The sequence below is a fragment of the Mus musculus genome, chromosome X (genome assembly GCF_000001635.26).
Source record: "Mus musculus strain C57BL/6J chromosome X, GRCm38.p6 C57BL/6J".
Classification (NCBI taxonomy): Eukaryota; Metazoa; Chordata; class Mammalia; order Rodentia; family Muridae; genus Mus; species Mus musculus.
This window is the reverse complement of record NC_000086.7, coordinates 103,431,517-103,455,245: the sequence shown is the minus strand read 5'-3', so window position 1 is coordinate 103,455,245 and position 23,729 is coordinate 103,431,517. Positions and strand designations below refer to the sequence as shown.

The window sequence follows — 23,729 nt, the reverse complement described above, 5'->3', positions numbered from 1 at the left end:
ACACTCACCCTAACCAAGCACTACCCTAACCAAGCACTCACCCTAAGCTCAGTTCCAATAGAAAGAATAACTAAAAGAATTCTGTAGACAAGGGAGGGCTTTCTAGGTTTAAAATTAATTTACTGGTCCCTAAAAAACAAACAAACAAAGGGGCTGGAGAAATGGCTCATTGGTTAAGAATGCTGGCTGCTCTTCCGGACCGGACCGTGGTTGTGGTTCAATTCCCAGCACCCACATGGCAGCTCACAACTGTCTGTAAGTCCAGTTCCAGGGTATCTGACACCCTCATACAGACTTACATTCAGGCAAAACACCAATGCACTAAATAAATACATACATACACACCGAACAACAAAAGACTACAGGTCTGAAAAAAGCCAGTAGGCATTGCAAGCCTGGAGGTGGTGGACCATGGATCAGAATTCAAGGCTGGGCTGGGCTACATGAGAGCCTTTAAAAGTAAGTAAATAAACAAGGCCTTATTCTCTATTCCCACTAGGGAAATGAAGCAAACTATAATTGGATATCCCTCGCATCTACCTACTTGGAATAGCTATCTAGAACCTAGGAACCAGCTGGTGTTGGAGGCAAGGGCCTGTAACCGCGGCACTTGGGAGATTTAGAGCAAGAAGATGAAGAATTGGGTCTATCCTGGGCAATGTCATGAGACTCTGTCTCAAAAAAAAAAAGAAAGAAAGAGGAGAGAGAGAGAGAGAGAGAGAGAGAGAGAGAGAGAGAGAGGAAGAAGAAGAGGAGGAGGAGGAGGAGGAGGGGGGAGGGGAGGAGGGGAGGGGAGAGGAGAGGAGGGGAGAGGAGAAGAAAAAGAAAGGAAGGAAGGAAAGAAAGAAGGACAGGAGAGCTGGAAAGATGGCTCAGTGGTTACCAAGAACATTTGCTACTCTTCTGGAGCCCCTGAATTTGTTTTTTGTTTTTTTAAAGGTTTATTTATTTTATTTATATTAGTACACTGTTGCTGTCTTCAGATATACCAGAAGAGGGCACCAGATCCCATTACAGACGGTTGTAAGCCACCATGTGGTTGCTGGGAATTGAACTCAGGACCTTTAGAAGTACAGTCAGTGCTCTTAACTACTGAGCCGTCTCTCCAGCTCCTGAATTTGTTTTTTGTTTGTTTGCTTGTTTGTACGTTTTGAGACAGGGTCTTGTAGCCCAGGCTGGTCTCAAATTCTCTTTGTAGATAGGATGACCTTGAATTTCTGACACTTCTGCCTTGACCTCAGTGCTGTGACTACAAGCACACCCCTCACCTGGTTTATGCAGGTTCCGGATGGAACACAGGGCTTCAGGAATGGCAGAGAAGCAAGTTACCTGACTCTTGCTCAGCCATTTTGAGGCTATAGGAGGAGGGGGACACCAGGCAGTGAGTCCCCATGTCAAAAAATAAGTCGAGCCAGGCAGAGAGGGACGTGCTTTTAATCCCAGCACTTGGCAAGCAGAGGCAGGTCGATCACTGTGAGTTTGAGACCAGCCTGGGCTATACTATATAGTGAGCCAGCCAGGGCTACCCTGGAAAACTCTATCTCAAGAACAAATCAATACTGTACTCTCCTCGACCTTGGCCAGAGAAGTTTCTTCTGCAAGGAGGAGCAGCTAATGCAGACTCAGAGCTGGCCTGAGACTGAGCAACAATTGCATGCTTAGCTCCAAACAAGGTGTCTATAGCAACCCACACACTGCCCAAGGCCCATGGAACATCGTGGAAGCAGGGCTGGAAAGAACATGAGAGCTAAAGATGGGGAGGCAAGCTGTGAAAATGCTGGCTGCCGCCCTCACAAGCGTACTGCGGCTGTGGCTACCTGCATACGATTCCGACAAGATTAGCCAACATTCCAGCAAGCACTGCTAACTGGACTCACAGGGTTGTTATTATTATTATATTATTATTATTATTTTAAAAGGAGACCTCATTAAGGTTATAGGAAGACAGCTTCGGGATGTGTAGGGAGTGGGGGAGAAGTACGAGTGAATGCATGTATGAAATTGCCAAGGAATAAATAAATATTAAATATAGGGAAAACCCAACACTTGGAAGGTGGAGGCAGGAAGGGCAAGGTCAGCGTTGGCTACGGAGCAAACTCAAAGCCAGCTGTACTGCATGAGACTGCGTCTCAAAAGAACAAAGGTGGAAGAAGAGCTCAGCAGTTAGCAGCACATGTTGCTCTTGCTGAGAGGACCTGAGTTTGCTAGCAAGCACCTAAGTCAGGTAGCTCACAAGCCTCTGTCACTCCATCTCCAGGGGGCCAATGCCTCAGACACACATATTTAAAAACAATTGTGAGCAGGGTGTGGTGCCGCATGCGCATGCCTTTAATCCCAGCACTCAGGAGGCAGAGGCAGGCGGATTTCTGAGTTCAAGTCCAGCCTGATCTACAGAGTGAGTTCCAGGACAGCCAGGACTACACAGAGAAACCCTGTCTTGAAAAACCAAAAAAACAAAACAAAACAAAAAAACAATTGTGTGTGTGTGTGTGTGTGTGTGTGTGTGTGTGTGTATGTGTGTGTGTGTGAAACAAAACGAAACAAAACAAAACAAAACAACCCTACTTTCATATTTTTACCACTGGTAGTAAAATCCAACACTAAAAGGAATTCCTGGCATAAGAAATCTTGAGGATGAAAAGTCAATTTAAGGGTATGTTTGAACATAGCACTCTGATAAAGACACCATCCACCCATTTGTCTAAAGTGAGTTAGTCTTCCCAATCAAATCCTCACTTATGCCAATGCCTGCCTTAAATGTTTTCTATGTGTAGTCTCCTCAATTACCATCAACATTCAAACCATCACTTTCCCCTATAATTCCATTTACCTTGGACTTTCACTTCCAGCCTTATTCTAATTTCTTGGGCTTTCATGTTTATTCGTCAACTTTCATTTTCATTATACAAGGACCTGATAAGTTTTTATTGATAAAAGTTTTATTATTTGCTATGAATTGAATGCGGCTATGCCCTCATGTGTGTGTGTGTTTAAATAGTAAGCTCAGATGTTTACTTAAAAACAAAACAAAACAAAACAAAACAAAAACATGTGTTTTCTAGCCAAGTTGGTCAGGAACTGACTGTGTAGCCCAAGCTAGTCTTGAACTAGCTGCAATCCCTTTCTGCCTCTGCCTTTAAAGTGCTAACAAGTGTGAGCCACCTGCCCAGCTATAACTACTATTTTTTAATGTGAGCACTTTCTGTTCTCACAGAGGACCTGGTTTGATTTCCAACACCCACATTGTGGCTCATAACCATCTATAACTCCAGTTCCAGGGATCCTAGCAAACCCTCTTCTGACATTGGTGCCCAACAGGCATACACATGATTCACAAACATGCAAACAAGCAGAACACTCATACACGTAAAATCTAAAATAATAATAAAGTAGACCTATAGAGTATATATAATTCCAAATGGATTTCAGTAGAAGACCCTACTTACATTGCACAGAAAAAGCTGTCTGGCTGCTTCAGGCATGCCAATATCAGCACATGTAAACAAGCTTCCAACTTTGTTTTTGAGTAATCAACTCATTATTCACCAGATCTGAGGCTATTTCTATTCAACAGCACAAGAAAAGAAGGGAGAAGCAGGAGGATCTCTGTGAGTTTGAGGCCAGCCTGGTCTACAGAGCTAGTTCCAAGACACCAGGGCTGTTACATAGAGAAATGCTGTCTCAAAAATGAACACACACACACACACACACACACACACACACACACACAAGCGCAAGAAAGAAACCATTCGAATTTGACTGCATATGTACATAAAACCTTTAAATAAAAGACGTAATTTCAAATCAAATGAGGTCTTAAGAATGGAGCCTAAACCTGTCTGTCTCTTTACCAGACGCAGGGCAGCCAGAAGGCAGCCATTCACAATCCAGGAAGACAGGAAGGGATAACACCAGAACCCAACCTCCATTTTAGAGAGGTCTAGCCTCTTGAGCTATGACACACTATTTGTTCTCTAACTACCCAAAGTTGTATTTTACTATGCTAATTAGCTGATTAAGACATTAGGTAAAGGTGTTCTACAAAGAAACTGTAAATAAAAGACATACTCTGTGCCTTAGCCTATCTCATGATTCCTTTTCTGGATGTCTTCATAACCACCTTAACCTCTACGAAGATACAGAGACACAGGTAGCACTACAGTGCTGTATTTGTTTAAGCCCCCAACAAACTTGGTGGCTTAAAGCAACACAGATCTATAACCTTATAATTTTAGAAGTCAGAAGTTCAGTGTGAGACACCTAGTTGAAATTGAAATTATTATTTGAAATTAAATTGAAATTATTCCTTCTGTAAGTTTTAGAGAATTCATTTCCCTGCCCTTTTTAGCTTCAAATTTCTTAGCTAGTAATTGCCTTCCTCTATGTCTATAGCCGGATGTAGAGTCTTTGTCAATCTTTTATCCCTGCCATTTCAATGAAACAACACCTTACCTTCTAGGGGAATCTTTTTATCTCAAGGTCGATTGATTAGAAACCTCAGTTTCTTCCTCCAATGTAATATAGTATATTAGTATATTCTGGGGAGTCAGTGTTTGTCTGCCTACTAACACAGGTAAGAATTTGCATAGGTATTACAAAATCAGTACTTTGCAAATCTTTCTTCTCTTCCGAATTGAAAACTGAACATTAATCCAAACATGGCGGCAGAAGCCTTTAAAATCGGCACTGTCCCACTGAAGGCAGTGGCAGGCAGAGCTTTGCGAGTTTGAGGTTATTTACTGAGACCTTGTCTCAGAAATAAGGCATTAAAAAAAAAACAAAAAACAAAATTCACCCCAAATCCGCATCAAAACCAAAGCTGATTGTTAATTTCCCTCCTTTCTAAACTGGATTCATTCCTTAGTGCCATTGTTTGCTCGTCTGAACACACTGAATAAACACTACCGGGAGGGATTTTCCGTGCCTATAGTAAATAAGAATATGATTTTTCAGATACGAACCACTGAGAATTGTTTTGCCTTGCCCGCCACCCCCACCCCGAAAATACTCCTTGTCCCAGATAGTAGAAACTTAATGGGTTTTCAAAGCACTCAGATTATTTTCGAATTTCAACGATACCAGAGATCGGGTCATTATGTACCTCGGAAATAAACGGAACGCAGTACCAAAATTTTAGGTCTCAACTTCCAAGGCTTCTCAAAGAAAGTTATCGCAGACTTAGTTACTCGTTCTTGGTTACTTCACACGCTACCAGTAATTTTTCCACTTTTCTGAATCTGTGCCCCCCCCCCACATTCTTTCATCAACTTTAATCCAAACGCGTACAATCAGAAAACCCCACTAAAGCGGAGGTAGAATCCCATTGGTTTTTAGCATAATCACATGGCGGGAAAATTGTTACCAAAAAAAAAAAAAAAGAGCAAAAATCTTACCTGAAAAAGACACGTGCGGTGAGGTAGTATTGCTGAATTTGGCTTGAGCAATATTAAAATATTAAGACTATTCCAAAGAGTTTTTCGGACACGAGGCTTTCCCTGATGTGAGTGTGTGGATTCTAGACCCTGCTACAAGTCACGCCCTTAACTTTCTTTTCCGCTCTAGACTGCAGTTTATTACCCACGCCAGGCTTATTGAACGCTTTGCATATCTACCTGTAACATTTTAGCCAACCATCTCTACGCTATCCCAGACATTTTCATCACCTCTGCTCTGCCCAGCAGACATTTTAGTCGACCTCTAGGGGTTGGTTATAAGGCAGGGATTTTAGCGATCTCCCCAGGTCCCTGGCGGCGGCAGGCATTTTAGTGATAGCCCAGGTCCCCGGTGGCAGGCATTTTAGCGATAGCCCAGGTCCCCGGTGGCAGGCATTTTAGCGATCTTCCAGATCCCCAGTGGCAGACATTTTAGTGATAGCCCAGGTCCCCGGTGGCAGGCATTTTAGTGATAGCCCAGGTCCCCGGTGGCAGGCATTTTAGCGATCTTCCAGATCCCCAGTGGCAGACATTTTAGTGATAGCCCAGGTCCCCGGTGGCAGGCATTTTAGTGATAGCCCAGGTCCCCGGTGGCAGGCATTTTAGCGATCTTCCAGATCCCCAGTGGCAGACATTTTAGTGATAGCCCAGATCCCCGGTGGCAGGCATTTTAGTGACCTCCCAGATCCCTGGTGGCAGGCATTTTAGTGATAGCCCAAGTCCCCCGTGGCAGACATTTTAGTGACCTCCCAGTAAGCGGTGGCAGGCATTTTAGCGACCTCCCAGATCCCCGGTGGCAGGCATTTTAGTGATAGCCCAGATCCTCGACGGCAGGCATTTTAGTGACCTCCCAGATCCCCGGTGGCAGGCATTTTAGTGACCTACCAGGTCCCCGGTGGCAGGCATTTTAGTGATAGCCCAAGTCCCCCGTGGCAGACATTTTAGTGACCTCCCAGTAAGCGGTGGCAGGCATTTTAGCGACCTCCCAGATCCCCGGTGGCAGGCATTTTAGTGATAGCCCAGATCCTCGACGGCAGGCATTTTAGTGACCTCCCAGATCCCCGGTGGCAGGCATTTTAGTGACCTACCAGGTCCCCGGTGGCAGGCATTTTAGTGACCTCCCAGGTCCCCGGTGGCAGGCATTTTAGTGATAGCCCAGATACCCGGTGGCAGGCATTTTAGTGATAGCCCAAGTACCCCGTGGCAGACATTTTAGTGACCTCCCAGTACCCGGTGGCAGGCATTTTAGTGATAGCCCAGGTCCCCGGTGGTAGGCATTTTAGTAAAGTCTCCCAGTCCCAGGCATCCATTTGAGCCATTAGTCCGGGAACGTGGCATGTATGTTAGCTATCTTTCCAGGTCCCTGACCGGTAGTCTAACCACCTGTAAGGGACAGACATTTTAAATTTTGGCTCCAGGACCCAGCAGACATTTTAGTTATTCCTCCGTTATGCGGCAGGCATTTTAACTATCGGTTCGGGACTACGCAGGCATTTTACCTTCATCTCCGCATAGCTGGCAAGCATTTTAGGAATCTTTCTGCTGCTTGGCAATCACTTTAACCATCTCTTCCGCTGTCCCGCAAGCACGTAGCCATCGCTCCACTGTCCTGAAAGCACTTTGCCACTGTCCCACTGTCCCGCAAGCACTTAGCCACCTCTCCCCTGTCCCGCAAGCACTTAGCCATCGCCCCACTGTCCTGCAAGCACTTAGCCATCGCCCCACTATCCCGCAAGAATTTCAGCCACCTCTCCACCACCCCAACAAGGACTTCGGGCACCTCTCCACCGTCCCGCAGGCACTTTAGGCATCTGCCCTCTCCTTAGCCCGCATCTCACCCACCGCTCCGCTCTGGCCACCTGTCTAGCTGGCTATCACGCTCTTCTTCCATCACGCGCTTGCCGCAGCCGCCTCCCGGGAGTGGATGCAGGACTCAAGATGCGTGGATATCTCGGAAAGTGAGAACAGAGCAAGGGCGCCGAGCGCAAGTGTGTAGCGCTTGCAGGTACTTTTGGGACCGAGTGGAGCACGACGTAGCGCCTCACCGGATCTTGCGAGATTGCGCCTGACACAAGCGCTGCACTGAGGGTTTGAGGGAGTGTGGGGCGGGACCTAAGGCTCTTGAGGCGCGGGATCCTGCTGAGAGGGTGTGGTTAGCACACTTGACCACCTGCGCAGAGAAGAGGGGGCAGAGCTTAGGGGAACAGAGCATGGACCTTGTGGGAGTCACAGAAAAGAATGGCTGCAACCTGAGCCCATTTGCCTTTGAGAGCTGGGAAAGCTAGGCCAGCAGGTAGCAGCTTGCCTGGTCGAATGGCCCTTGGTGAGTGTTGGAATGCTGGAAACCCAGAGACCAAAGCTGCCAGGCTCAGCTCCAACACAGTCTCATTTGTTTGGTTTGTGGCAGACTGCCTGCACCCCAACCCTTTCCTCCCCAGTCTTGCCTCCTCCTGCCCCCTCTCTTAAACTCTTACGGTCTCAAAGACTGGGTTTGAGGGAAACCTACTGTAATGGATTGATATACTTCTCCTTCAATTGACAAGAGACTTAATGTCCTAGAGAAAAATTTTCCTTAAACTGTACATATCCAAATTTCAAAAAATGTATAACAGTCAGTATCAATGCAAACTGAGCAATCTGCCTAGGTACCTATAAACACACAAGATACCTATAAACACACAAGATACCTATAAACACACAAGATACCTATAAACACACCTAGATACCTATAAGCACACAAGAAGCTTATAGAGCACCAATTAGACTGGAACAGAAAAGAAAATCCTCCTGCCACATAATAACCCAATTTTCTTTTCAAAGAATTTTTTAAAAATATTTTTATTTTATGTGTGTGGGTGTGTGCAGAGCCCATAGAGGCCGGATGAGAGCATCAGATCTCCCTGCAGCTGGAGGTACAGGCGTCTGTGAGCTGGTACTCGAGTGTTTGGGAATCGAACCTGGGTCCTCTGCAAATGCAGCCACTGCTCTTAGCCACTGTACCATCATTTTAACCCCAATGTCAATTTTCAGTCCCCAAAGCTTTGCTGGTATGTGATACAAATTTTATAAAAGTAGAAAATGAGGAGAACTTCTTTGCAAAGAAATAGGATGTAGCCCAAGGGAGGAAACAAAAAACCCTCTGAGTGAAAAAGGCAGATTCTTCAAGTAAAATGAATACAAAAATCCCCAAGAATGTGATATTTTGGCAAAAGCCCTCTATACCATCCAGGTCTGAAATATTAAAAGAATTAGAGCCTTTCACCAGGTGGTGGCGGCGCACGCCTTTAATCCCAGCACTCAGGAGGCAGAGGCAGGCAGATTTCTGAGTTCGAGGCCGGCCTGGTCTACAAAGCGAGTTCCAGGACAGCCAGGGCTATATAGAGAAACCCTGTCTCGAAAAACAAAAACAAAAACAAACCAAAAAAACCAACAAAACAAAACAAACAAACAAAAAAGAATTCTAGCATCTTTCACATACAAAAGAAAGTACCGAGGAAAAGCTGGAATGGAGCTCTTTCATGTTCTTCCTTGAGTTCTTTGAACTGAAACAAATGATGGAAAATGGCTTCTCCCCAGAAGCCATCAATTCTCAGTAGAAATTCAAGAAGCCCATTCATGAAAATTCATGGAAGGCCACAGGAAGCTGCACCCAAGCTAATCACCTACCTTTGCCAAGTATACTGAAATAGCTCCATGTTCTTAGTATGTCTACTGTTCCGTGTGCTTGGCACAGGTCTGTAATTGCAGCACTTGGGTGTATGTGGTAGAGAGAGACGTTTCAGGTGTTCAGGGTTATCCTCTTTGGCGATATAGTGAGTTTGAGGCCAGGCTAGGATGCATGAGACCCTTTAATTCCTGCACTTGGGAGGCAGAGGCAGGAGGATCTCTGACTTTGAGACCAGTCTGATGTACAGAACAAGTTCTAGGACAGTCAGGGCTACATAGAGACAACAATCTGTCTCGAAAACAACCATAAAACAATTGTGTGTGTAAAATTATTAAATTATTGAGCTTTCTAGGAATTTAAAGCTTTAACAGTGAGATACTTTGCTTTTAAATATCAATGCCCAATTCATTCATATTTCTTCAAATGAACGAAAATGACCAGTATGCATATGTTGTTACTGGAATGCATTCTTTTTTTACCTTTAGAAGATAGAAAGTAATACTCCAAAATATTTAATAAAATATTTTAAAGATGGATGCTACTAGTGATTAGTATTATAAGTAGTTGTTAACTGATAACATTGATTACCTAACAAAAGTTGACTGTGAGAAGATAGCATTTCTAGGATGTACAGGAGAAAACATACTGATTTCTAGAAACTATCACCAAATTTTAAAAATAATATTTTTATTAATTCTTTGAGAATTTGGCATGTGTACTATATCACCCCCATTCCTTTCTCTAACCCCTTGCAGATCCACCACCTGCCACCCTCTCTCAACTTAATCTCCTCATTAAAAAAAAATTACCCACAGTGTCCAATTTGTGCTGCACGTGAATGCCTGGATGTGAACCATCCACTGGGGTGGTGTGCCTACCAAGGAGTCAAAAAACCGTGACTGTCCCTCTCCCAAAAGCTCTCAACTCTAAATAGTGCTTCCTTATGCTTGGAATGGCGATTAACACAAGCTTATTCAGGCAGCTACAGTTCACAAGTACAGCAGTTAATGTCCTGTCCTGAAGGTTTTGTTTTGCTCTGGTCCGGCTTTGCCTATACATCACAAAGTCTGTTTCTTCTTCTGCCATGGTCACTGGTCCTTGGGGAGAGGGGACTGCTTTTGAAAATGAAGGTCATGAATCGACTTCAGGAGGCCCATTGAACTTGTGAAACGTTGTGCTCAATATTTGCCCTGTATATGCTTTGCAGAGAAAGTTTTCTTGATGCTGAGAATCATTGGTGTCAGAGATAAATCCACAGTCTGTAAACTGTTGACTGTAGCTCTCTCCTTACTTAGCATATGGGGGATGTGGTTATTAAATGTTTTATTGTATGCTTTTCCTATTTTGTTTTTTGGAGTAATTTTTGGCAGGAAAAAAAGTAATAAAATGAAGAGTTTGAAGTTGAAAAATATAAAACAGCAACCAAAGGGAAATACTCACTTTAGAAATGAGTACATTCAAATATACCTGAGAAATCATTACATTAAAACTATATAAAGTAAAGCCAAGTGGTGATGATGCACACCTTTAATCCCAGCACTTGAGAGGCAAAGGCAGAAGCAGAGAGGCAGAGAGAGGCAGATGCATCTCTGAGAATTCAAGGCCAGCCTGGTCTACAATGCAAGTTCCAGGACAGCCAGGGCTGTTGCATTCGGAAACCCTGTCTCAAAACAAAACAAAACAAAACGACTAACCAGTCAACAATAGATAACAACATCATGCCCTGTATAAAATACCTACAAGTTAATGTTAAAACACAAGTCAATAGAGTAGGGGAAAGGCAGTGTGCATGTGGGGAGTACTCAAATGTCCAACAAAAGTAAAAATTTGCCAGAATCAGGTGTTTGTTTGAGGGAGGGGAATCTCAGGAAGCTTGGGATATCTTGTTCAACTCATGCTCCTGCCTCCACCATTCAAGTGCTAGCAGTATAAGCCTTCTTTTTTATTTATTTATTTATTTATTTATTTATTTATTTTTATTAGATATTTTCTTTATATACATTTCAAATGCTATCCCGAAAGTTCCCTATACCCTCCCTCCGCCCTCCACCCCTACCCACCCACTCCTGCTTCTTGGCCCTGGCATTCCCCTCTACTGGGGCATATAAAGTTTAGTATAAGCCTTCAATAACAAACATGTTCGGCCCCAGAATCCCCATATTCAAAGCTCTGTAATGTAGCAAAAAGTCCACAAGATGGCGATAGAGACAAGGTGCTAGGTTAAGTAGAAGAGGAAGTTCAAGGCCCTCTTTTCCGCAGGGAAAGTTTGTGAAATTTTTCCTGGTCCTTGCTCTAGCTCTGTCTGGTGGAATGTAACAATGTTGGAGGAAGCAGTTTCTTTTTTCGGGAAGGAGAAAGATCTAGGGATATCACGCTCATTACTTTCTACACTTATCTGAACGCTATCTGGAGTCAGAAATCAAATAGCTGAGCGCATTTGGATAGCAGTGATCAAAACTCTGGAAAGAGAAAGTATACTGCAGGGGAACAGCGGGCTGCTAAGTAGGTGTAGGTAGTCCCTGCTGAATAAACTAAAGTAGCCAACGACTTGAAAAGAAATAGAGAGATCTGCAGAGAATTTAAGAGGTTTAAAAGGCACTGTGTACACATGTGCTGATTTTGGAACTTCCTACAAAGCTGCACGAATCAAAAGTACATGGAGGGGTTGGAGAGATGGCTCAGCAGTTCAAAGCACTGACTGCTCTTCTGAAGGTCCTGAGTTCAAATCCCAACAACAACATGGTGACTCACAACCACTTGTAATGAGATCGGATGCCCTCTTCTGGTGTGATCTGAAGACAGCTACAGTGTACTTAGATATAATAAATAAATAAATCTTTAAAAACAGAAGTACATGGAGGTGGATTTGAAGGTCAGCAGCTCATATTGCTGATGGAGTTTACTTGGAGTAGAGTGGAAAATGTGGACATAACTGTGAGTCTGTGTTCTGATTGTTGCCTCCCAGAAGATCAACTCAGGGCATTAATGATTGATCCACTTACATGAACTTCCTCAGGCAGACATTTAAAAATTAATTATAGTGTTGTTATCTAGGTTATGACAACATAGTCAAAGCCAGCAAAAGGGATGCTTTGAGGTGACGATAGGGGAAGATAGCTTTGAAATTTTGTTTCTACGCATTCTGGGGGAACTACAAAGTCATCTATGTGCCCATTACTCAAGTCATATTCAGGAGAAAGGGGGGGTGGAAAAGGTTGAAGTCCTTAATCTGATTGTAACCAGCTTCTAGGTTCACAAAGGCAGTAAGGTGAAGGACAGGACAACATTGAAAACTGCCTGCTTGCCGGGCAGTGGTGGACTTTAATCCCAGCACTTGGGAGGCAGAGACAAGTGGATTTCTGAGTTCGAGGCCAGCCTGGTCTACAGAGTGAGTTCCAGGACAGTCAGGGCTATACAGAGAAGTCTCATCTCAAAAAAAAAAAAACAAAACAAAAAAAAACAAAACAAAAACAAACAAACAAACAAACAAACAGAAAACTGCCTTCTGGGTATTAAAAGTGTGTTTCAACGAACATAGAGCCCATCTGGAGAGATAGCTTTGTCTCCCTTCTTTTTGAAGTTTCTTTTTTATGTGTTTTGGTAATTACCAGCATGTGTACCACCTGCATGGCTAGTAATGTGGAGGCCAGATGCTTGAGTCAGATCCCCTGGGGCTGGAGTTACAGACAGCTGTGAGCTGCCATGTGGGTGCTGGAAACAGAACCTAAGTCCTTCATAAGATCAGCCAGTGCTCTTAGCCACTGAGCCATCTCTTCAGCCCCTTTGTATCACATCTTTAAGGAAATTCTGTCAAGTCTAGAAAACAGACCCCCATGGCCACACACAACAAAGAATGCGGATTTTATAAAAATTTACACCTCAAATTCCAATATGCAAACACACTTCAAGTAAATGAGCAATGGGCGTGTGAGAAATCTTTGGTATGGGACAAGCCCACACAGGGTGTCCTTGCAAGGACATTCTATAGGTCTCAGAACTGAGCCTTCGTTATGCTGCTGGAAGCCATCTTTATCTAGCTCCGTTGAGTGAGAGTTTGCTTGGGAACAGACCTGGTGATAATTATGTAACAGGCAGAAACTGGCTGAAGGTGCTGTAGCAAGTGACACAAATAAACTTGTTCATTCTTGGAGGAGGGGAGCAGTGGGGTCAAAACTCTGAGAAAGAAAGGACAATCTATTTCCCAAGTGGCAAGATTATAAAATTCAACCTGTCACAGTGACAACCAAAAATGACCTGGTAAACAAATAGGAATTTAAGATTTGTACATAAGAAAAATAGAGCCTTCCTGCTCATAATGTAGATGTGCAGCTTGGCCTTCATGTGGATCCTGAACTACTGGAACACTGGAACGGGGGCTATCACAAAAGCTGTTGCCTGTCCATGGGATTTGTTCTCCTAGCTGAGTTGCCTGGTGGGCCTCAGTAGGAGAGGATGCACATATCCTCACAGAAACTTGATGTGTCAGGGTGGGAGGATACCCAGGGGCCCTCACCAGCTCAGAGAAGAATGGGAGGGAGAAGGAAGAAGGATCATGGGAGGGGGGGACCTGGAGTTGGGGGCAGTGAGCAGGATGTAAAGTGAATAAGCAAAAAAAAAAAAAAAAAATTGTCTCCTGGAGCCAGGCGTGGTGGCGCACGCCTTTAATCCCAGCACTTGGGAGGCAGAGGCAGGCAGATTTCTGAGTTCGAGGCCAGCCTGGTCTACAGAGTGAGTTCCAGGACAGCCAGGGCTAAACAGAGAAACCCTGTCTCGAAAAACAAAAAAATAAAACAAAACAAAATTGTCTCCTGGAAATCCAGAAGACCAGACAGAAGATAGTCAACCAAAGAAAAGACTTGAGTGATACTGTAATCTGACTGTATAACACAGAACAATACAAAGGCATAACAGTAGGAAAGCAAGCTTCTCATTGTAGGCTCGGTCTTCAGGGAAGACTGTATCCTAGGGCAAAAACCAAGTGTTTCCTCGGGATGTGCTAAACCTGGTGCTGGCCCAGTATCCTCTGCAATGATAGAATTCTACCTAGACTGCTCCATTTTTCAGCCAGCCTCTATTCAGCTAGACTCCAGAAAAACAAGTTCAGTGTTTGGTGTTTTGCTATTTGGTCACTAGGTGGCAGTATAAGCCCAGGTTTGTGCTACAGACTTAAAGCCATAAAAAGGAGCTTGGTTGGTCATATTTTTACAAATACAAATATTTGTAGTACCTTGGATGACTTTAGATGGATGCAGTCCTCTGCAGTGATCTATACTATAGTTTATATGTAACTCCAATTAAAGGCATTTCAAATCAGACTGGATTAGCATGGATACATTTTTGGGCTGTTAGCTCCGTTCTATTTTGTTTACATATGTTTCTTTTTTCACTCTTAGGGAAACTCATTCCAACAGTCCCACAGCTTCTTGTCAGAGGTCCTCGATAAATATTAAAAGGTTGAATTGAAACACAGCAAGTTGTAACACATCACACACATGTATACATATATACATGTATACAGCAACCATATGCTAGCTCATAGCACATGGTAGCCCGCAACCCTCTATAATGGCATCTGATTCTCTCTTTCATTGTCCATGAAGACAGAGAACACATATAGATTGAGTAAATAAACAAGTAAATAAATGATCTTTATACACATACCTCTAGGGAAAACAATATGAATATAGCTCTCATAAATTCTCAAAAACAAATTTAAAAATAAAAAAAGAACTTAACCACATAGAATTATACTAGAAATAAAAGCAAAAAGATATAGGGAAAATTCACAAATGCATCGAAATACAATTTGCCTAAACATCCAAAGAATGAAAGAAGGGAAATTATAAAATATGAAGATGGATAAAAGCATCTCAAAGTAGCAGCAGACCAGAAGTTGTAGCATGGAGTAATAGTTGTAATAGGAAATTTATACTTGTAAATACTGACATAAAAGAAACATTAAAAAGACAGTTAAAAAAAATGGGTGCTGTAAATCTGACCAAGAACCCACAACTTGGACACTCAAAGACCCTTGGGGTGATAGTGGTGGACCATCCATTATTATTTTGCTTATCAGACACATCGTCTAACTCCTCTCTAAATACAGACCTCCAACGGGAGAGGCTGGCTCAGTGGTTGAGAGCACTGGCTGCTTGCTCTTCCAGAGCACCTGAATGCAATTCCTAGCAACCACATGGTGGCTCAAAGCACATGGTGGCCCACAACCATCTACAATGGGATCTAATTTCCTCTTTCATTGTCCATGAAGACAGAGAACACATATACATTAAGTAAATAAAGAAACGAACAAATAAATGATCTTTTAAATGAATACTTCTAGACCCATGGATTAGGGTAGCTCTCAGACCTCCCCAGAGACACTTCTTTGTGTAGTGACCAGGGCTTTGATGTGGTCAAAATGGAGAGAATAGTATCTGTAGAGTGTGAAGGGTGCTCAGTTCTAAATGGAGCATCTATATCACACAGTTACATGCAAACCTCAGAGAAAATCACTTAAGACAGGGGCCATCTGGGCTGGGGGTTAAGCAGCAGTGACAGGACCGGTGCTCAGGAGCTCACAGCAGCTGTGATTCCAATACTAGGGGAGGTACTCGATCTACCGCTGAGGAGCCATTGGGAGTTAATGGTGTGGCCCTCTGATAGATCCATCAACCTGCAATGGATGACCCCATCTCCATGCATATATGGTTGGTTGGCACAAACGGGACCCAGTGTGTTATTAAAAAACAAAAACACCATTAAAAAAACCACCACACCAGGCCAAAGCCATCATTTTTAGCATCACAAAAAAAATTGAATAAAATGAACAATTTCTTCGACTCTATCAGGGAAATAACATTCCCCAAATTACAAAGTCTCTTAGAGAGAGCAGCGACTTGCTGATGAGTGAGAAAACAGCTCCTGTCCACAGACAGTGTGAACACAGGAAAACAAACTGACGCTTTCTTGGAAGGTTTGTTTGAATAAATTTAATAATAAGATAATCCAGGCTATATCCAGCGAGCAATACACTTTTGTGACTTTTCTTCATAGGAGCCCTAGAGCATGTTTTTTAGTGAAAATGATCTCCATAGGGATTGGAACAGAAAGAGAAAAGGAAGCATTCTGAAACACCCCCATAGCAGTCTGCTCTCCTAGCTTCAGCCTCAGACAAACGTGACTCATTAGAAATTCAAGTAACTGAGTCCCTTAATCCCCAGGCTGACATGCAACTCCTGAGCTCGAACATTGCCCCACCTTAGCTTTCATAAGACTCAAACCGACCTGAAGGGAGGGAAAAAAAAGCCCAATTCTAGCCCACCACGCTTCTGCTTAACCGACGGGAAGGAAAACTGTACAAGACCCAAGAAGAATCGCTGTGATGACCACAGTTGAGTGGCATAGATACAGCTAATGAACACCCTGCCACCATCAAGGCCTCCTGTAATATCAGAGAAATACAATAACGTGTCATACAACTCAGAACTAATTCAAGAAGTCTCTAGAGCAACCAAAGCAACAAATTAGGAAAAATAAAGACACTTGGAACATTCTCCAACCTGGGATCCCTCTGGCTGTATCAAACAGTGGACACATGGTATAGCCCTCATTTTCAACCACATCAAACACTGTATGTAAAGCTTACTAAAACAAAAAAATCTCAGCTAGAAAATACAGATCAGAACCAAATTCAGGCGTGGTAGACATCTGCAAGGATTAGATGGTACATCTAATTATGATTAACATGGTAAAAGTGCTAAAACAAAACAAAACGGTAGACTGGTTTTGACCCCCGGACAAGGGACAGAAGTGCTTATTTTACATATCAATGCAGACCTGGCTTCCAGGTTCTACTAGCAGCGTTCAGTCCCTGCCTGATATACCTTGTTCCCAACCTTGAACTTTCCAGTTCAGGGGCTTAGCTGCCCTTCCACAAGACGTTCTTTCCAATGTTATCTAGACATTTTGCGCCCCACCCTTCTCCTCTCTGCACGAGCGCACCCCTTCTTCCCTTTTCTCCTCTCCCCTCTCCCCATGGCAACTCCTCAATCCTTGAAGCCAGTGAACTCCCCGAGAGCAGTTCCCCAATAAGCCTACCTTTAATGCAATCGGACTTGAATAGTCTCGTTTCACGGGCAGAGAAGTCATTGATCGGAGACAACATGCATGAATAGGAGACCAACACCATCAACACAACCGATGCTCAAAATCAATAGCATTAAGAAGTGAGCATTCATAAAGATTTGGAAGCTAACACTTCAGAGCACACTCCAGAAGAACAAATGGGGTGTGAGGGGAAGGGATTTAGTTAGGGATTTTGCTTGTCATTGGCGGTGCATCTCTGCAATCCCCCAAATCTGGAAGGCTGAGGAGGATCAGAAGCTCAAAGGCTGCCTGGAATGCGTGGGGAGAATCTCCCTCTACCAATAAAGAGACAAACAATGCCAGACAAGCAGAATGTATCAGGAGACAACTGGAAATGGGATAAAGATACAAGATAATACCTAAAACCTAATGGAATGAATGAAGCTAAAGCCGCACAAAGGTGTGTGTATTGGGGGGTGGGGGGAGTTACAGATGCGCATTCCTAAGGAAGGAATCTCTGAGTCACCACCACCTGCAGGAAAACCTTGGCAGAAAACAGAAATGACAAAGGCTCGAGCGTAAATACAAAATTTTAAAATGCTGTTTTTCTTGAAAAAAAATTTTTTTTAAGAAGCTGATGAAACTAAGCTACACCAATAACAAACTCAAATCACGTTTGCAAAAGGAGACCTTACAATCAGTCAATGCTTAAAATCTCTCAAGAGCCGAAGCAGAAGGGATGCTATCTAACTCAATTCATGATGCCAGAGTGATCCTGATATCAAAGCCAGAAAGAGACACAAAAGAAAGTTAAAAATTTATAGCCCACATCCCTGATGATCATCATCATTACAATATCCATAACCCGAGTTTGATGGAATTAAAATATCCAGGTGGGATTTACTCATGGAATGCAAGAATGATTCAACATACAAAAATCAATGAACACGATATCACCACAATACAATGACGATCATCTTGATAGCATTAAAACAAAAACAAACAAACAAACAAACAAACAAACAAAAAAACCCACGGGGCTGGGGAGATGGCTCAGCGGTTAAGAGCACCAACTGCTCTTCTGAAGGTCGTGAGTTCAAATCCCAGCAACCACATGGTGGCTCACAACCATCCATAATGAGATCTGATGCCTTCTTCTGGTGCATCTGAAGACAGCTACAGTGTACTTACATATAACAAATAAATAAATTAAAAAAAAAACACTTGGAAAAACTCAGTGTACTCATGATTAAAAACTCTCGGTAAACCAGGAATAGGAGGAAATTGTCTGAGTACATAAGGGCCACATTGAAAAAGCCCACAGCTAACATGGTCAATGGTGAAAAATTGAGTGCTTTCCCTTTAATAAGATGAAGGAACCAAGAATGTTTGCTCTCTTAGATTCCAATCCTAATAGAATTGATGGTCCTGTGCAGAACAGTTGGGGAAGAAAAGGAATCCAGGGCTGGGACTGTACCACAGTCTGTAGAATGCTTTTCTCTAGAATGCATAAAGCCCTATGTGCAATCCCAATAGTGGTACAAGCCTATGACCCTGATACTCAGGACGTAGAAGCTAGAGGATCACAATTCAACGTTACCCTGGGCTAAAGACCCTGTTTTACTTTATTACTTTTTTTTTTTTTAATATCTGAATTGTAACTGACTGGAGTACTCTGCTCACAAATGCCATGATTATTTATGTGGGGGACTTACGAAAGTCTACACACACATACACACACACACACACACACATACACACACACCATACAACTCAGGTAATTCAGCTGTAAAGTTATAGGATACAAAATGAGTATATAAAAGTGAATTGAGGGCCACTGAGATGGCTGAGCAATTACAAACACTTGCCCCCAAGTTTGAAGACCTGAGTTTTTGTTTGATACAGCCCTGGCTGGCTTGGAAATTACTATGTAGACCAGGCTGGCTACCAATTTATTTAAGATCTGTCTGCCTCTGCCTTTGAGTCCTGGGATTAAAGGTGCAAGCCACTACAGCAAACTTGGTGTTATAGTTTAAATATATGGTTTACTCCTAGCAACTTGTATGTTGTCTTGGTGCTGAAATGTGGTGGCATCTTTAAGAGGGTTTAATTAATTTCTCAAGAGCCTAGCTGAGTTCTTGGATTTTAAGAAGAGGTTGCTATAAAATGATCCTAGCATCTACCTGATAGCTCTTGTGCATATATTATACTGGACAAAATAGATGTTTCCCTACCACAACTCTCCTATGAGTTAACACTGCTTCCAACCAGAAACTGAGAAAATCCTGGCCAGCACAGTCTTGAATGTCTCTGTTTCCAGAATTGTGACCTAAATTTATCTTTACTATTCATGACTTAATCTAGGTTGAGGAATGTTGCTATAACAAAAAATAATCTGAGATAATTGCTCTGACTAGAACATTTAATATTGTTAAAATACTACTTCTGTTCAAAGTGATCTGTAGAGTCAATCAATATCTATCGCACTCCCAATGGGTTTTTGTTTGTTTTCTTTTTGTATTTTGGAAGTAGCAAAAATAACTATAAAATACATATAGATGCGTGAAGACCCATGAACAGCCAAAATAATCCTGAAAAAGAACAGCTCTTGTCCAATGGACCTTGGGGGAAACCAAACGTCACATTTTACACAGAGCAGGATAAGGTATTGGTTTTCATTTTGCCTCTCCAGAACACAAAACCTAGATTTTTTTGTTTGTTTGTTCATCTGTTTTAATAGGGCCTCATCTTTAGCCTGGGCTTACCTTGAATTTGGAGTCTGCCTCCCTCAGTTGCTATAGTTCTGGGATTATAGGCATAAGGTGCAATTTCCAGCAAAAATCCTTTAAGGGCTGCTTGAAACTCACTATGTAGCTCAGCCTGGCCTCAAACTCATAACCATCCTCTCAAGTGCTAGGATTACATGAATGAGCCACAGTAGCAGCTAAAACCCTTTACATTTTATTAGGGTATATTCTATACAATATGAGTGCCATTATAACATCACATACACGTAAGATTTTGTTCCTATTCACTCCCATTACTCTCTTTTTTTCTCCCTCTCACTTTTACTGATCCCCTTACTCTGCTCACACACTTCTGATTTCTGGTTTCTTCTATAGCATGGATGAAGGGTTATTTACAGGAACATGGCAGATTCTTACCGAAGAAAGTATCCCCCCCTCCCAACTCCCTCAGCAAACAATAACTACTAATACCCCTTCTGCAGGGAGGAATGAGGCATCTTGGTCCCTTACGTCTAGACACTGTTAACTGCCTCCTCGGGGAGGGATGAGGCCTTGTGAGCCTCTTGTAGCAACTGTTAACTTCCTACACATCCTAAGGAATGTGGGGGTCCCCTTGTATACACAGGCCTTGGGTAGGGTAATCATAGGTGCTGTGAGTTTATGAGTATGACTGCTGCTGTATGTTCCACAATACCCCATCCCTTCTTCCAGCTTTACCTTTCTGCCCTCTTTGCTGTGGTGTTTCTTGAACCTTGCAAGGGAGGAGATGCAGATCCCATTAGGGCTGATCTTCAACAATCACACAATCACATATTCTTTTTTGTTTGTTTGTTTGTTTGTTTGTTTTTTTGAGATAGGGTTTCTCTGTGTAGCTCTGGCTGTCCTGGAACTCACTCTGTAGACCAGGCTGGCCTCGAACTCAGAAATCTGCCTGCCTCTGCCTCCCGAGTGCTGGGATTAAAGGCACGCCCAGCCAATCACATATTCTTATGACTCAGAGCTAAAAGTCTGCACGAACAGAAACTAGTCTTACCAAAGCTGACAGTAGCACAAATCTACAGGTATAAACATACATGGTTAGAAGACAATTTGATAGTCATAAGGTGGCCAGCTAGGGAGGCAATAGTGGTAAAGCTTCTCCATTAGAGCCTATGGTCTCCCCAGCTAGAGGCTTTTGACAAGGCATGAACTTTCTCCTAGCAAGTGAGCCTCAACTCCAATCAGAAAGTTAATTAGCCAAATAAAAAAAATGGTACCCTGTGCTCAGCTTGGCCTGTGAGTAAATCTGTGGGACATTTTCTCGGTTAACGATCGACTGGGGGGGGGGGCAGTCCACTTAAACCATGTGGGTGGAGCCACCCATGGACAGGTGGTCCTGGGAGGTATGAAAAAGCAAAGTGAGCAAGCCATGGGGAGCAAGCCAGGAAGCTGTCCTTTGTGGTTCCTGCCCTAATTTCTACTGTGATGTGGAAGTACAAGCCAGATAAATCCTTTCCTACCCAATGTATTTTTGGTTAGAATGTTTTATCACAGTAATAGAAAGCAAACTAAAAACTAAAACATCTTTCTAACTTTCATGCCACAGTTTCTTTTTCTTCCTTTCTTTTTTCTTTTCTTTCTTTTCTTTTCTTTTTTTTTTTTTTTTTTTTTTTTTTTTGGTTTTTCGAGACAGGGTTTCTCTGTATAGCCCTGGCTGTCCTGGAACTCACTCTGTAGACCAGGCTGGCCTCGAACTCAGAAATCCACCTGCCTCTGCCTCCCAAGTGCTGGGATTAAAGGCATGCGCCACCACTGCCCGGCTGCATTTTTTTTTTTAAATTAAAAAAGTTGAACCTAGGTGTGTTGTCTCGTGCCTGTAATGCCCATGTTCAGGAGAGAGAGAGAGGGAGGGCAGGGTGATTACTATGACTTCAACATCAGCATGCGCTTACATCATCAGTTAGAGGCCAGTCTGGGATACAGAGTGAGAACCTGTCTCAAAACAAAAACAAAAAAACAAAAAACAAAACAAAACATCAACTATCATAAGTGACTTAAATAATGGATATTAAACCTAAATATCACACAACTTCACTTAAGAAAATTCTGAGGACTGGAAAGATGGCTCAATGATTCAAAGTGCTTTCCGGAGGAAGCCTGAACACCACAGTTTGAGTCCTAACACTTTTATATAATAAGCTAAGTGTGGGCCCATGCATCCCTATAAGTCCAGCACTGAGGCTAGCAGAGACTGGAGGATTAACAAGGCAAACAGGCAGACACGGTAACAGCCTCTTCATGCATGCACTAGCTCACACACATGAGTGCGCGTACATCACAAACACAAGCACACACAATAAATACATTTAAAAGTTTTCTTCTTTCTTTGTAAGTGTGAAAATTACAAATTGTAGAATTTTGATCCAGATAAGAGGATCAGGAGTTTGAGGCTAGCCTGGGCTACATAAGACCCTGTTTCAAAAACCAAACTAAACCAAAACACACACACACACACAAAGTTGACACAAATTTTCACCATGTATTCGACGTGTCAAGGCTCACCTGGGTCATGCAAGACTAAATAAATTAATTGTAACTAAATGCAAGACTAAATGTCTAAAGTATTTTTGAAAGTCTGGCTTAATGCAATTTGCTTCGGTGTTTTGTCAGATGACAAGTTAGATAGGTCATTCCATGCTTGTTTACGAACAAGACAAGTAAAATTTCTCGAGTCTCTGTCTCTTGGAATAGGTCTTTCCACTGTAGGTGGGAGGGAAATGTTTCCGTCTCCCAAGTGCTGGAATTTAAAGGTGTGGGTCTGGTTGAACTCGTTTTTTGTGTCCTTCAGTGGTCAGGTGCCCCGGCTGGTGGGTGGGGTGGGAGGAGGAGTATCTGTCTCTATTGTTCCTGGACTGATCCTGAAGTGTAACGGAAGTGAAAGGAAGGTTGAGTGGAGGGCTAGTGGACAGTGACTGGCCCACAACACTACCTTTAAGAAGACAAATGGACCATAGTGATGTACACCTATAATCCTAGCACCCAAGAGGCAGAGGCAGGAGGATCACTGAGTTCAAAACCGTCCTGATCTACAGAGAGAGAGAGTTCAAGGACAACCAGGGCTATACAGAGAAACCCTGTCTCTGGGGGGGAAAAAAAGCAAGGAAAAAAGGAAGGAAGGAAAGAAAGAAAGAAATGAAGAGAAAGAAAAAAGACTAATAGGTCCCAGAGACTCCCATGACAGTGGGAAAGAAGAGTCTGCACACTTCCTCCTGCTGGAATTCTTGATAAGAAATAACCTCCAGAGAAATGGCAATCATTTACAATTTATACCACAAATTATACTACACTGGAACACCATAGTAGGCCTTAGGAGAAAAACAGACGCTTAAACATCCCTACTTGGAGGCTTTTTGAAAACAAAGTAAATTATCTTTACTGAGCAAGAAAACACTTGGTGTCTAGGTAACCCTGTAGCATGTGTGAAACAAAAGACTATTGCCCAGACAGAGCCTCAACTTTCTCCTTTCTATTAAATTCACAGTAAAAAGCAAACATGTATAGACATAAGTAATAAAGTCAGGTGTAGGCATAAATCACCGCATCTTTTCTACAAAAGTGAGCTTAAGCGTTTTACCTTTTTAGGACAGAGTGAAAATCCGGAAGTTGTCTTCTGATTGTTACATGCTGCCACGGTCCTCCCTGTCACTGCTGCCATTGGGCTATGGCCTGGTGTCTGTACTCAAACTGAAAACTTGCAAGCTAGCACACGTGCTGGCGGAGTGTGGACGCACGGGTACACGTGCGCACGCATGAACACAC

The 23,729-nt window shown here is 42.9% G+C and overlaps 1 non-coding gene across 1 annotated transcript in view, besides 3 other annotated features; it reads right to left on the bottom strand.

Annotated features, from left to right (window-relative positions):
- Tsix (X (inactive)-specific transcript, opposite strand) overlaps nt 1-23,729 on the bottom strand; it is a 53,441-nt gene extending 29,712 nt beyond the window's left edge. Inside the window, exons 1-3 of the transcript NR_002844.2 lie at nt 23,545-23,729; nt 7,275-7,602; nt 6,932-7,041 (exon numbers count right to left, since the gene is read on the bottom strand). This is a non-coding gene — a non-coding RNA (X (inactive)-specific transcript, opposite strand). The remainder of the gene's footprint in view (nt 1-6,931; nt 7,042-7,274; nt 7,603-23,544) is intronic.
- Nucleotides 6,757-6,928: an origin of replication, noted in NCBI's record as "amplicon 31; peak of nascent strand synthesis detected by PCR of size-fractionated nascent DNA". NCBI's record gives the evidence for it as "EXISTENCE:fractionation evidence [ECO:0000100][PMID:16648467]".
- Nucleotides 6,757-13,593: a biological region, named in NCBI's record as "origin of replication in Tsix".
- Nucleotides 13,427-13,593: an origin of replication, noted in NCBI's record as "amplicon 35; peak of nascent strand synthesis detected by PCR of size-fractionated nascent DNA". NCBI's record gives the evidence for it as "EXISTENCE:fractionation evidence [ECO:0000100][PMID:16648467]".